This window comes from Vanessa cardui, chromosome 11, assembly GCF_905220365.1.
Source record: "Vanessa cardui chromosome 11, ilVanCard2.1, whole genome shotgun sequence".
Lineage (NCBI taxonomy): Eukaryota > Metazoa > Arthropoda > Insecta > Lepidoptera > Nymphalidae > Vanessa > Vanessa cardui.
In genome coordinates, this window is record NC_061133.1 from 1,030,508 (window position 1) to 1,044,178 (window position 13,671).

Genomic DNA, 13,671 nt, shown 5'->3' on the forward strand with positions numbered 1-13,671 from the left:
ATTTGTATAAATTATAATAATTACAGAGCAAATGATATAATATTGATAATCATTTTGAATTATACGTTGATATTAAAACTAGGCTTCGCGGTGAGTGCCTAGTGACGTCACGATAGTGTTCGAAATATAAATTGTACTGAACTTTTGAAGCAAAAATTAAGCAGACCATAATGACATTAAGGTTATATTTATGAATACAAAAATCAAATAGTATTACGAAACGTAGCTTGAAATTGATGGATTGATTGCCAAATGTGGAATCCATAAATTTCCAAATCTCTTGATCTTTGCCAGAAAAATAATAAATCATAAATATAAAAGCAGCACTTAGCGCTCAGACACACGCGTTCTTACGGCTTATCATAAAAATGAAAGAAATCCAAACAAATGATCCCGACATCGTTTTCTGAGTAAATTTGCAAGTTTCAAACGTCCCTTTCACACTTATATATTATTGCGTCTGTCTCGTTCTATTTTTATAACTTTGCCATTCGTTGGTATTGTGATATCTCATTTATAGTGTGCCTCACGAAATGTTGTTATGCAACTTTTAGTAAATTGTTTGTCATCCGTGGAATGAACAGTTGTGTATCGATTACAAAGTTGATCAAATAAATCTAGATAAAAAACTTTACGTACTTCTCAATTATTTAGATGATATGTGTCACTCAATTTTACTTTTGGCCCTTCTTTCTTTGTGATCTATTGCGAATTAAGCTATATTTCAATATATTATTATATATTGATAGAACTTTAGAACATCAAAATACTAGTATTTTACACGTTTATTAGTTCAAGATTGAAATAGGAATCAAATTCTACTTATAATCTTCTTTCTGATTTCAATTAAAGAATTAAGTCACAACACTTTTTTCGTTCACATGTTCATTTGAAGGAAAATCAGAAGTAATAATAATAGATTTTTAATTGAGTTTCAAATAAGCCTGTCCGATTTCTTCGCTTGAAATTGCTTGCACTGAACAAACAAACAAGCAGTACAAACGACATCCTCTCTGTCATTGACGTACAAAAACGAATTTAGTACGCTTCGAGCTTTGCAAATTCCAGCGCATAGCGTACAAAGAATATGACAAAAAGTAAATTTACACTACGTAAAAGGAAACTTGAAACCAAAAAAACCGACCACAACGTCGTACACTGAAATTCAGTTTTTACAGCTTTGAATTTGATTGGCGCACAAAGAGCGAACAGTATGTTTACCGCCTGTCGTGTTTGTTTTTACATCGGTTTTAATGAAGTTGTCACGAGGTGGCCATTGTGGATACGGTGAGGCTTGAGCGCGATCCTCATACGAATCCACTGCCAAGATTTATACAAATTCATTTCTTTCATTTTTTGCCAATTTTATTTCAGTGGCAATTCAAAATTTCATTACGTCTTTATTAGTTTACGACGTAATTAGTGCTTTTCTTGTATTGATAACTATTTAAATGGAGAATAATAATTACATAATTCTTAGCGTTAACGATATAATAGAATGAAACAATTTTACAACAAGCTTTAAAATTAAGAGATTATAATATAAAATGCAGGATTGAAGAATACGCGGAACATAATAACGATGCATTACGTCAAAATTGCGGTTACTTTAATTTTATTAATTTTTGACATTGAAAAGACGCGTCTTTTCGCAATACCGGGACTTTTTATGTGGAGATATATTCGCCTTTGGTCATTAAAAAGTAAAATGTAATTCCACAAATACAACCTCTTGAATATTTCTTATACATTTCAGTATTACTCAAGAGCTACAACTAAATTCATTCGCTTACTAAATATAATATGTACACTCAATAAAATCATAGATTAACATCGCACTGTTCGTTTGTGAAGCAGAGGTTTACAATCGCTAAATTATATAGTTCGTCGTGTTCACAAAGGAGATGATTAATCTTGAAGTATGTAACTCCAATAAGTTTGTATGTAATCCTGTTTTAAGATCCATCCTTTGTGAGATGACGGAGTAGTTTCTGTCGTATATTATTCAATGAAATTCTGTTGTAGTTAATTAACAACGTATACATTTGAAAATTACAATTAAAATATATTTAAGCGCACGAACATTCACAATTTACATTCACATATATTCGCACAAATTACTGCAACGAATAAGTCACCAATGTACTGTATTACAATTTATATTACAAATCGTTATTTATTAAGCCGAGGGTCAGAGCGACACATTCCATAAATAAATTTCAAAATGAGCGCCGGTATCATTACCCAAAATTGAACCGCTATCCGATTGCCCCCTTAAGGAACAGCTTAAAAACGTCACGACGGATATACCCCAACTCATATTCACCCTGGAGCGGCAATTTCACCTTATTTACCGTCTTCCCGGTAAAATTTCCCGTAATGCGTCATATCACAAGGTACTAACATTCACTCTTTACGATACTCTAGAATATCATAAATAAACGTGAAATTTTATGAGGCGTTACTGGTTACTTGGAGATTCACTTTCGTGTAACGTGAAAGTTACACCATATAAATAATATGTTATCAATTTTTGATATGATACTGTTACTTATGTATACTTGGTAGTATTTTGTACAATCTCAATGGGGGTACCACCGTCATACCTTCTACCACCAAACGGTAATCCTTGGGGATGCCGTACTTCGGTTTAAAAGGCGAAAGAACCTTACACAGGTTCTTTCATTTTGGTAAAATACAATTAGAAACCTCGTTTCTTCATGATCTATATAATCTTGTATATGCCTTCTTTACCGATGTATTTTTTACAAATGATAATATTATTTTAAGTACTAATATAAATATGCAGGGGTCACTAACAGGTGTCCCATTTGTCAGTCGGCCTGCCTATATGTCATAAAAGAAAAAAAAAGTGATAAAAATCAGTGATTCCTATTTAGATAATGTCAGAAATGAACCATCCCCTGATTCCATTATACACGTAAAACAGAATTTAGACGGGAACTCGAAACGGAATGTTATTTTTGTAACCTAATTAAAGCGAGTCAAAGAAGGTCGTAAGACAAAAACATAATACTTTTGTTTTTCATTATGTTCTTGAAACGAATTGATTTAATGATTCCCAAGAAAATGTAATTCAATGAAACAAAGAGTGATTTATTCAACACTAATACGCTTAGGACCTTTTTTTATAGAGCCTGTTGTTAGTTACCTTTGTGCTGAATAAACTCTCTGTTACTCAATGGTATAATAACAATGTAAACATGGTAACTAGTTATCGCCCGCGGTCCCACTCGCGTTTTAGGGATTGGTCTTTAGGTGTTGGGCTTCATACTAAATTTTATCAAATTCGGTTTAGTATTTTGGCCGTAAGAGCAACAGACGGATAGACGGAGTTAATACATAATATTAGTACATGATGCAATAAGCACCCTGTCATAAGCATTCCATTGCACTCACGTGTTTTAAGGAAAAACATTGGTGCTCAAAAAACCAGTTACAACCAGACAATTCTGGTTTCGACTGACCCGATATCTAGTATGTTTTCTCACAATGACAAAGTAAATTTAGACCCAAAATCAAAATTTAGTAAGAAAAATCCGGTATGATTTACGCGTTCCAAACCCTGACTCAAATGAGCTCTTTATACAACAGTTTTTCACTACAATAAATACCATGTATATTCAGATATATTACTCCCAGATGATTCGAGTAATACAATAAATATTATAAGGTTCACACTTGACTACTTTTCAGAAATAATGTCGCTGTTACGGGCATTCGTTTATTGTAAATACATGTTTCATTTACAATACAATTTCACTGTCTACACATGGTAAATAATATCTCAATGTTTTTAATAAATTACGTATTGCATTTAACATTTTATGAATATCCCAAAACAGCTGTTGATTACTATAGCGATGGGTCGAGCGCTTGTCTCTCGATGTTGGCATTTCCACATTATTAAATGCTTTTTTCGGAAATCAAATTTACTTTTAGTTAAACAAATATTTTTTACTTTAATAATTAAAAACTATCCTCAATGTTATATTTAATTAATTAATTTAGTATGTATCAGGGTGATGCAAGGATTATATCGATAATCAAACCAACATTAATGATAATGACAGTCTGTAATTAAATGATCAAAAATAGTACCTACTGAGTTTCCTGTCGTTTCTTCTCGGTAGAATCTACTTTTCGAAACGGTAGCTTTATATTAAATAATCCAACCATCCATGTGTAACATGATGACTTAATAGTTAGTTTATGAGTCTGTTTCAATAAAGAATATTTCGATTTTGATTATTGACTTATAAATCATAGTAGAATAAAAAAAAACTGACAAGCATACACGTAACTACTATCTTGTTAAATTTAAAATAGAACATATTATATTAACTTCTCAAAAATTCTACCATATTATAAAATATGAATGAATTCTGAATTTTGACCAGATTCAAGTTGATATTCGGAACACCTCGGAATTTTCAAATGGTAGATTTTAACAATTCATCTTTTATTCTCAAATAGGAGCTCGTTTACGTCTCGAAAGAAGTTCGGAGAGATTTATGTCTGCCAACGTTAAATGGTGCGGTATTGTGTACTGACCTCTATCTATACCGCGAAATAATTATTTTATTAAGCAACGAGATATTTAATATGTTACTGTCGATATAGAGATGTTCTGTAATGTATTTTTTTATCGATAAACAATTTTTCATCACATAATGACGTATTGTAACGTTCAGTCATCGAGTAATGTGTTTTTGATTGCATTTATTGCAATGAATTGATTAATTGTCGACAGTTGTGAAGTGTGGTGGATATGGTTATAAATAATTTTACGTATTCAATTTTTATTTTTATTTATATCGAGGAGAACAGAGACGACACTATTTGTGAGTAATAAGTTTTGGAAGACTTTCATTGCTTTGCTTTGCTTTTCATTATTTAAATAATTTTCAACTCATTCTAAAATGCTAAATATTTTATAAATAAATAAAATAAAAGTTTGACGAAATAAACCATTCGTGTATAGGAGTGTTAAATAACTTTAAAACAGTAAAATATTATTCTATGATATTTAATAGGTAAGTTATGAGTGTTATTTTGAATTGATGCTCGTTTCGTTTCGTAACGCGTTACGGCGCCATTTTAGCTTCTCTTTCTTACGTATACGACAGCCTTCTTCTCTCTCACTCTAACCCACTTTGCTAGTCGTATTTCGGACAAACGTTTTTTCAAACGTTATCACTTCTGTCAGTCGTCACGAGACGCACACGTATTTGTTTAATTTACTTTAGAAAGTTTTATTAAATTTAGAACAGGAATACTGAAGTCGCATTAGGGTCTGTCCCAATTGAAGAGCTATGTCACCTTATCAACTGAAACGCATTTAAAATACATATGTCATATCAACTACTGTTTCTTGTCGGTTTTTCGTTTTCATTTTTATTACATCTAAACTATGCAAATGTGAGCAATTATGGGAATTCCAAACTCGAGCTGCAAAAACCATAAAATTATAACAACAGCCTCTAAATTTGCCACTGCCGGGCTGAAGAACTCCTCTCCTTTTGAGGAGAATGTTTGGAACATATTCCACCACGCTGTTCCAATGCGGGTTCGTGGAATACACCTCTGGCAGAATTTCTATGAAATTTTGACACATGCAGGTTTCCTCACGGTACTTTTCTTTGCCGCCGAGCACGAGATGAATTATAAACACAAATTAAGCACATGAAAATTCAGTGGTGCTTGCCTAGATTTGAACTCGCAATCATCGGTTATAATGCACGTGTTCTAACTGAGCCATCTCGCCCCGAGCTGGAAGTCCTGGGAACTGCTCGAAGTTTCTCCCTCTGCCACACGATGAACCTGCCACCCACACAGAATCCACGGTACACGGACAAATGCGTCTTCCTATCTGTTGTATATTTTAATATAGGAAAGATGCAATGAAACGTCAAAATGTTTTCTTTTACATGACTTGATAATTTAGAATACATTGATGCATAAAACAAAACTGGCTAGCAATAAGCTAATTAAAAAAAATCTATTTTTATTCGAAGCGCGCGTCAGAGCGATCCGTATTTCCACGAAAATTTAATTTTTTCATGGGCTGTTGAATTTGCCTCGCTGGAATTACGATTATTTTGAATTTAGCCGACGATATGCTATTGACCTCCTTAACTTATTGGCTTAGTGGCTTGATTATTAGACTGCAGGTTCTGAGATCCTGGATTCGATGTTATTTTTATATCCTTTAATCACGTCACGTCTATTAATCTTCTAAAGAAATACAACCTTGATACCTTCATACTGTTTTTTTTTAATCCCTCGATGTTACAAATTATAAAAAAAAAATATTAAATGTAGGCTTACACTTTATGATTACACATAGAAAAATATTGTATTATATGTTGCGTTTTTTGTCACTATTTCTTGACCTCGAATGGTTTTCCGAACATATATCAGTGTTTATCAGGCCTTCGTCTACGTGATACATTCACACGTTCAACCACGTGATCCTCAGTTTTACAATCATATTTTGTATCTCTATGTGGAGAAATAGTAAAGAGACTCTGATTGCCTTGACTACCGGTTCGTGTTGCCATCTTGGCCGCAAATACCTTCGTTCTATTGAGTATAAAATAAAAATTAGTGAAATTATTATTAATAATTCCATGGGAATTAAAACAATTACAACATGAGACTTTAAACTATTTATAAAAGAAGAAGACACAGGTAAAAAAGAGAGAAAAGGTCATCTGAACTCTTTTCCATACGTGACCTTACCATGTTGAAGAACTTCCTTCCAAGAATCAGAAGAATCGGCCCAATCTTTGGGAAATAGAAATATTTAGTGCCGCGTTTCAAAAAGCACGTTTCCACCTCACCCCTTTGATTTTGATTTATAAGATTACCTTTGACCAAAATAGCTAAATGTAATTTTCAGCAAAAACTCTCATTGCCTCACATTAAAGTCCTCCATAAAATTTACGTATACGAAATTATAATTATTTATGTGACCAGAATACGTGTGTCATTGCATTCAAATCCAATATTACAGAGGTAATATTCATTTCATTTCGAATAATAATTATAATATACCTTTTAAATTGTACGGATTCGAAATCAAACTGCTTATTATAGTTTTAAATGAATTCATAAATTTAATGATTATTCCATCCAAAATAAATTGATACTAAAAAAATATTGTTCGGAAATTTTAACGTTTCATTTTTAATCAAGGTTGTATCCGTGTAAGAGTACTCTCGTGACAATTCACCATACGGATAATATCAACATTTATTTGTAAAAACGATATGTATAAGCTTATTATTATATACATAATATAAAACATTGGTAAACAGAGCCGTATTATTCAATATAAAAATACAAAGATGACTTAGCATCGCCCACTGCTTTTGTTCAATGGGTGGTCGTCAGGTTCTAAGCGTAAAAATTTTTATACTTTTAGACCGTTAGGAGAATAAATCAACCGAATTGATAAAATTTGATACAAAAGCCAAGGCCCGCAACACACCTGCTAGCCCCCTGTGCTGCAGAGATCCATGGGCGGTGGTAGTCACTTTCCATCAGGTGAGCCTCCTGCTAGTTTGACACCTATCACATAACAAAAAGAAATATATATGCTGATATACTTTAATATAATATATTACTTCTTTCCGAACGACTGACGACCAATCTCTAAAAGGTGAAATAAACCTTGATCTAGTAAAGAATATTTCGATTGAGCGATTGATAATCTGAGAATACGAAAAAGATTTGAACGCAGAAAATACATAGCAATAATAAGAGACAGAACTCTCTACAATACAAACACTGATTGTGTAAAATATTTGTGGTCACGACCTGATCTTAGCGACAAATCGTACTTTATTTTGGGCTCATGAGACGTAGTTTACAACATTGCCAACGGGTGAAAGTAATTTCTAGCCATAAGTGGCCATTTCCCTTGCTTTCGTACATAACTTAAAAAGAAAAAACAAAAAATACCATCACCGAGAACCACTTACCATAAAGCTGTTCTAGGTGCCCGTTAGCTATTTCACTTTTGAAAATAAAAAAGCACATTTCGTCGCGTAACTTTTTTATCTGTTTTTCCAAAAGTTTTACTTCAAAGAAATTCGTTTTGGCACCAGGGTAACATTATGTTTATTTGCGCTGAATTTATAATGCAGACGATTTTATTCTAAATTACGTGTTTTATCGTGATAAAGTAAAATTGTGAATATATTAAATGCATATTACTTATGGTAAATTCTAAATCACCAAAAAGCTAGGAGTCATTGTGAACTATTCTTGGATGTAAGGATTTGCGTGTTTTCAGAGGCACGGGAGTGTTAACATTGGTAACTCTCGGGCTCAATATTTTTCGACAAAAAGGCCCAACAAATATTTCAATTTGATATTATTGTAAGATACTTGGTGGCAGAGCTTCGTGCAATGCTCCTGTCTATGTAGGTACCAAACTCTCATCACGTATTCAAACGCTACGTTGTGTTTCTATTGAAATGTTAAGTAAACTAGTGTTATTACACAATCACAGACACAGGCACAAGACATAACATCTTAGTTCTCAAAATTGGTGACGTATTGACTATGCAAGAAATGGTAAATACTTCTTAGGGTGTTGATATCAATAGGTGACCACTTATCATCAGGTAACCCATTTGCTCATCCGCCAACTAATACTTTAAAAAAGACCAATGACACAGTCGCAACAACACATTCAAACATTATTAACGGATAAACTCATTTATCCGTATAACATATGAGAGGAGAATTGGCATCAATCATCAAAATATGATATCACGATATCATGATTTCAATATCAAAATACAATGTTAACTACCCAAAAACAATTCCCACGATTTTCGCCATAACCAAGCAAATTAGCGAAACAACAGCAATTAAAAATGAATGCCATGTTTAAACGATGCACGATTGAATAAAATGAACTTTACGACATTAAACCACTAACTACCGTTTAAATGGAAATGCCGCCATCAATTTAATTTTCCACTTTCGCGATAAAATCAGACGTTTGGATCGCAACACGCGATGCTGTCTTTTTTATCGTCAAATATTTGCATAATTGCCGCTAGAACGACCTTTTTATCATTTTTCCCGCTTTTAATTGTTTAGTATTTATCTGTTTCACGATTGTTTTATCTGTTATGGTTGTGACGTATTCAGGGGACATTGGCAAAGACAAATATGAAGAAAAAATAAGCTATAAATGTTACGCTGAAACTTTTCCACACGGTTCAGTGCGGTTTTTGGGTACAAATGTGGTGAATTTCATATGACATGGGCAAGTATTCTTTCGATATTTTCCCTTATGTACGTGAGTGAGTTGAAACAAAAATTCTATGCGTTCTCCGTTCTTCTTCTGTTCTTGTGTATCTTACACGTATTCACTGGCTTGGGTTAGCCTTATTTGATTTTCGTCTCCATAAAATTACGATGGATAACGATAGTACACGATGGTAAAAATTATACACAAGTTGTCTGAAAAATCGGTATCCTGAAAGGTTACTTTTTGGTCAAGCGGAAATTCGTTACCTAAATATATATATTTAAATGCATATAATTTTAAACCATATATTATACCATACAAAAAGGTATGTGAGCTACTGACCTCGTACTAAATACACAGTGCTCGTTTCATAAAAAAAAAACATTTCATAATACGATATTGAAATAAAAAACTCATAACGAATAATAAACAAAAGTTTAATACAAATGGAGTTACATTAAAGTTAACAATAGAATTCTTGATTCAATACACAAAAATGATTCCACATTCACATAATGGCTTATTAAAAGTTTCAACCCTTGTTTACAATTGACCTACAAACGGAAAATCTCATATTTTGTTCCGTCCCTTTCAGGCACAACGGTCTTTATGATTGTATCTCTGTCACTCGTGGAGTGAAGATACTCAAGTTTTAATTATCATTGGTATGCCATAGGGCAATATAGAACGTGAATAGATTGCATGGCTCGAAATACCTAGATATTTTGTTATTACTTGATGATAAGTGGAAATTGTTGGTGGGATGTGTTTTTTATTATAGTTAAGCTTATAATAATGTTACGATAAGGGGTTAAATAGTTTTGTGACATCATGAAAGTCATCCAAAACACTTTATTGGTAATATCTTGGCAAATAAAAAAACACTTTCTATCTGACTAGGTTATATATAAATGTCTGAACCTAATCTTTTCCACTATAAAAGTGTTAAATAATTGGTGTTGGGATATCTTGCGACAACCATGAGATGCTAGGGGATTTCACTCTCACCACATTTGCAATTAATGCTCAATTCGAATTTTGGAATTATAGTTGAAAGGAAAAATGGAATATCAATCTGCAGATAATAATCGAAGTTGGAATTTTATTATACAACCCAAAAAAATCAATTGATTCCTAACCTACGAAAATATAATCCACAACTATTTACACAATTTTGCCTTAAGATGCTAAAAGCTTAAAGAACGGTTCTCGTAGTTAAATGTTATCCCTTAATATTTCAGAACATATTTAATTCCATGCAAGTTAAATTACAAGAAACGGCTACTTTTCTTACCTTCTTGCATAACACCATAAAATGAAACATTGTATGCATTTCTTGCTTAAGAAAATCTGGCGAAAATCCTGTTACTCTTGCAAAGTAATTTAAGTGTTTCAGGATTTATAAAATGAAGTATTCTGCATTATTTTAACGTGGTTATTACCATACTATTTCATTTCACTAGCCGAATTTGCAGCTTGCAACAGCAGCATGCAATTTATAAAACTTTGCCAATAGTATAAACCGTCACCCTCATTTTAGTGCCTCATGGAGTTAATTAAAAAAATAGCATATTTCCTCCTTCGCGTCTATCTCCTTACCAAATCTCATCTAAATCGCTTCAGCGGTTTAAGTACTGTAACATCAGTATAGATAATATTATACAACATATGCTTTATGCATTATTGTATGTTTTTATATATAATATATATATAGGGCGTAATACGTCACTCTCGCCTTTATTCATTGTGGCTGCAGGAATGATTAACGATTCCTTCCATCTCTTACGCACCATTAAACTTGAAAACTACGATTTTTTGTATTTTCTGCCTGTAACTCCACGGGCTGACTCATCTTTCAAACCAAAACAGAACAATGCTAACTATTTCTGTGGTAGAATCTACCCAGGTTTCGGTTTGCCACCGAGTAAATACTTATGCATGGTAACGCATTTATTCCAATATATGAAGCCGAAGATTTGGTTTGGACGTCACAATTTAATGAACTAATAATCAAGTTCAAAAACTTTTCTTGAGTTTAGTAGGAATAGACATTTAATTATTTTTTGTAGACCACCTCGCCTCACCTACATTGTGGGCGATGTCCACGATATCAATGCAGGGTATGCACCAGTCAGATTTTGTGTGATTAAATAGTGTACATTTAGAAAATAAACGATGTTTCGCTTGTTATTGTATATTTGATCTCCTTGGTTGCTAAAAAGACAGTTTAAACTCACCAGAAAAAAGGTCCAGTTTGAGAACTAAAATATTTAGAAATTTCCTCATCATGAAATATATCTTAAGATTTTCAAATCCAACTCATCATTTGCAAACAAAGAAGGCATCAACTAGATGAACAAGGCAAATAAATAATGACGTAAATGGGAATGTAAAACGATATATTGTGTACACAAGTATAATCAAAATTAACTTTTATAAATATAACGCAAGCGATAAAGAATTAGGTTTCTTTTAAATCGAATCGAATTTTCAGAGAATCGGGTTACACTGCTCTCTGCCTGTCGTTCTATCTGACTCTCAATACCTTTAATATAATTACAGTATACTGCTGATGAGTCTCACACGTTTACAGGTAGGTAATATAGAGATACACACACGAACACATACACATTAGTAAAAATATCGTAGCGGTCGAAGTCTTACAATTAATTCGCCCTAGCTCACATTCGCAAAAAAAAGAAGTCGCAAAATGGCTGAAAGGAAACGTGTAATATGGGTTCCGATCCAAAAATAGACTTATTTAATGATACATCTCTGCAATTAATCTTATAAAATAATAATTCCAAGAATATAAATTCTTGGTATCATGAAGACAGTTAAAAAAATGTTAATATACGTAAACTGAAATTAGGTCAACGAAACCTTAGCGGTCTCTCAACTGATCAAGTTTTGTTTGAAACTTTTTCTTGTAACCTCGGAGTGCAGTGAAGTTAAAAATTCCTTTGGTTAGTTGTTTTAAACTCTAAGTTTGCGCTAACATTGATAACTTTGTTCCTTCAGCATTATCTTGCATGTTGCGTTTCTGCTGAGATTTCAGAAGATTATAAAATCCTCGTTAGTTATATTATAACTTCCTTCATTAGATTTTATGTTATATTTTGTTTTATTTATTACTTTTTTCCTCATTTTTATTTGAAAAAGACTGGGACATAAAGGACCCTATGTCGTTTTCGATATGACGTCCTCCGGCCAATCTTATGGACATCCAACCGTACAGGATACATTATATGGCAAAAGAGTTTGCGCAAATACAGTCTTTGTTCTGCCACGCTCATAATCCGATGAGACGGCAAATCTGACACGAATAAAAAGAGTTCAGGTACAAAACACATCATGCACTTACGTGCTTTCCGAAGCACACATTTCCAATTTTAAGACTATCAAATGTTACTGACAAAGCTTCAGCAGAAAAACCCAATGTTTTTTTAACGGCTTTACCTAAAGTTTGATTCCAAAACCGCGTGATCTGTGGTTTCATATCAAGCCACTAGAGGAAAGAGGCGGTCAAATTCAGTACACGTACAATGTATATACAAAATTATACGATGTTCGATTCAGTAGTTAAGAAGCTAAAATGACACCTTAAGGGAAAAGATTAAAGCTTTTCAGTGCCCTAATTGTGCAACCAATACTTACGTGAGGAAATTTATTTAAATTTCTTTACGATATTTTCTTTAAGGAAATCGAAAATTATTACAGACAGCAATTAAAATAAATAATTATTGGACAACATAGCATACGTTACTCTGATCCCGGTGTAGGTAGCTAAGGCACTCGTGTTATAGAAAATCAGAAGTAACGAAGGTATCACAAACACCCAGACCCAAGACAACATAGAAAACTAATGACATTTTCAACATCGACTCGGTTAAAAATCGAACCTGGGACATCGGAGTGGCGTACCGATGAAAACCGCTATACACACTACTCGACCACGGATGTCGTCATTTTTACCACTAACATAATCACAGTTATTGAATTGCTCTCAGTAATTCTATAATGTAACGGAATTATACGTTTCGTAGTAACATTTATCTTTTATGTTTTAAAAGTTACGTATATCTGGGAGGTGCAAAACAAATAAATCCGCAGCGTCAAATAACATTATGTAAAGCGCACGCGTTCGTGATGTGTTGATCCAATTTTCTTACTGGATACACCTTTATCGTAATAATGTTTGGAAACATTTTTAGGTGCTTTTTAAGCTCGTTAAAAATTATTCTGCTTCTATGAAAATTTCGTTAAATAATACATACACAGGCTGTTTTTCCAGGAATATTTTAGTACGATTAATCTATGAATATATTTATAGTAATTTTAGCAATCAACTATAATTACCCCGTGAATACGTGTAG

At 32.9% G+C, this 13,671-nt stretch overlaps 1 protein-coding gene across 9 annotated transcripts in view; it reads left to right on the top strand.

Annotated features, from left to right (window-relative positions):
- Positions 1 to 13,671, top strand: part of LOC124533590 (disintegrin and metalloproteinase domain-containing protein 23) — a 522,035-nt gene that overhangs the window by 368,738 nt on the left and 139,626 nt on the right. The gene's annotated exons all lie outside the window — the stretch shown is intronic.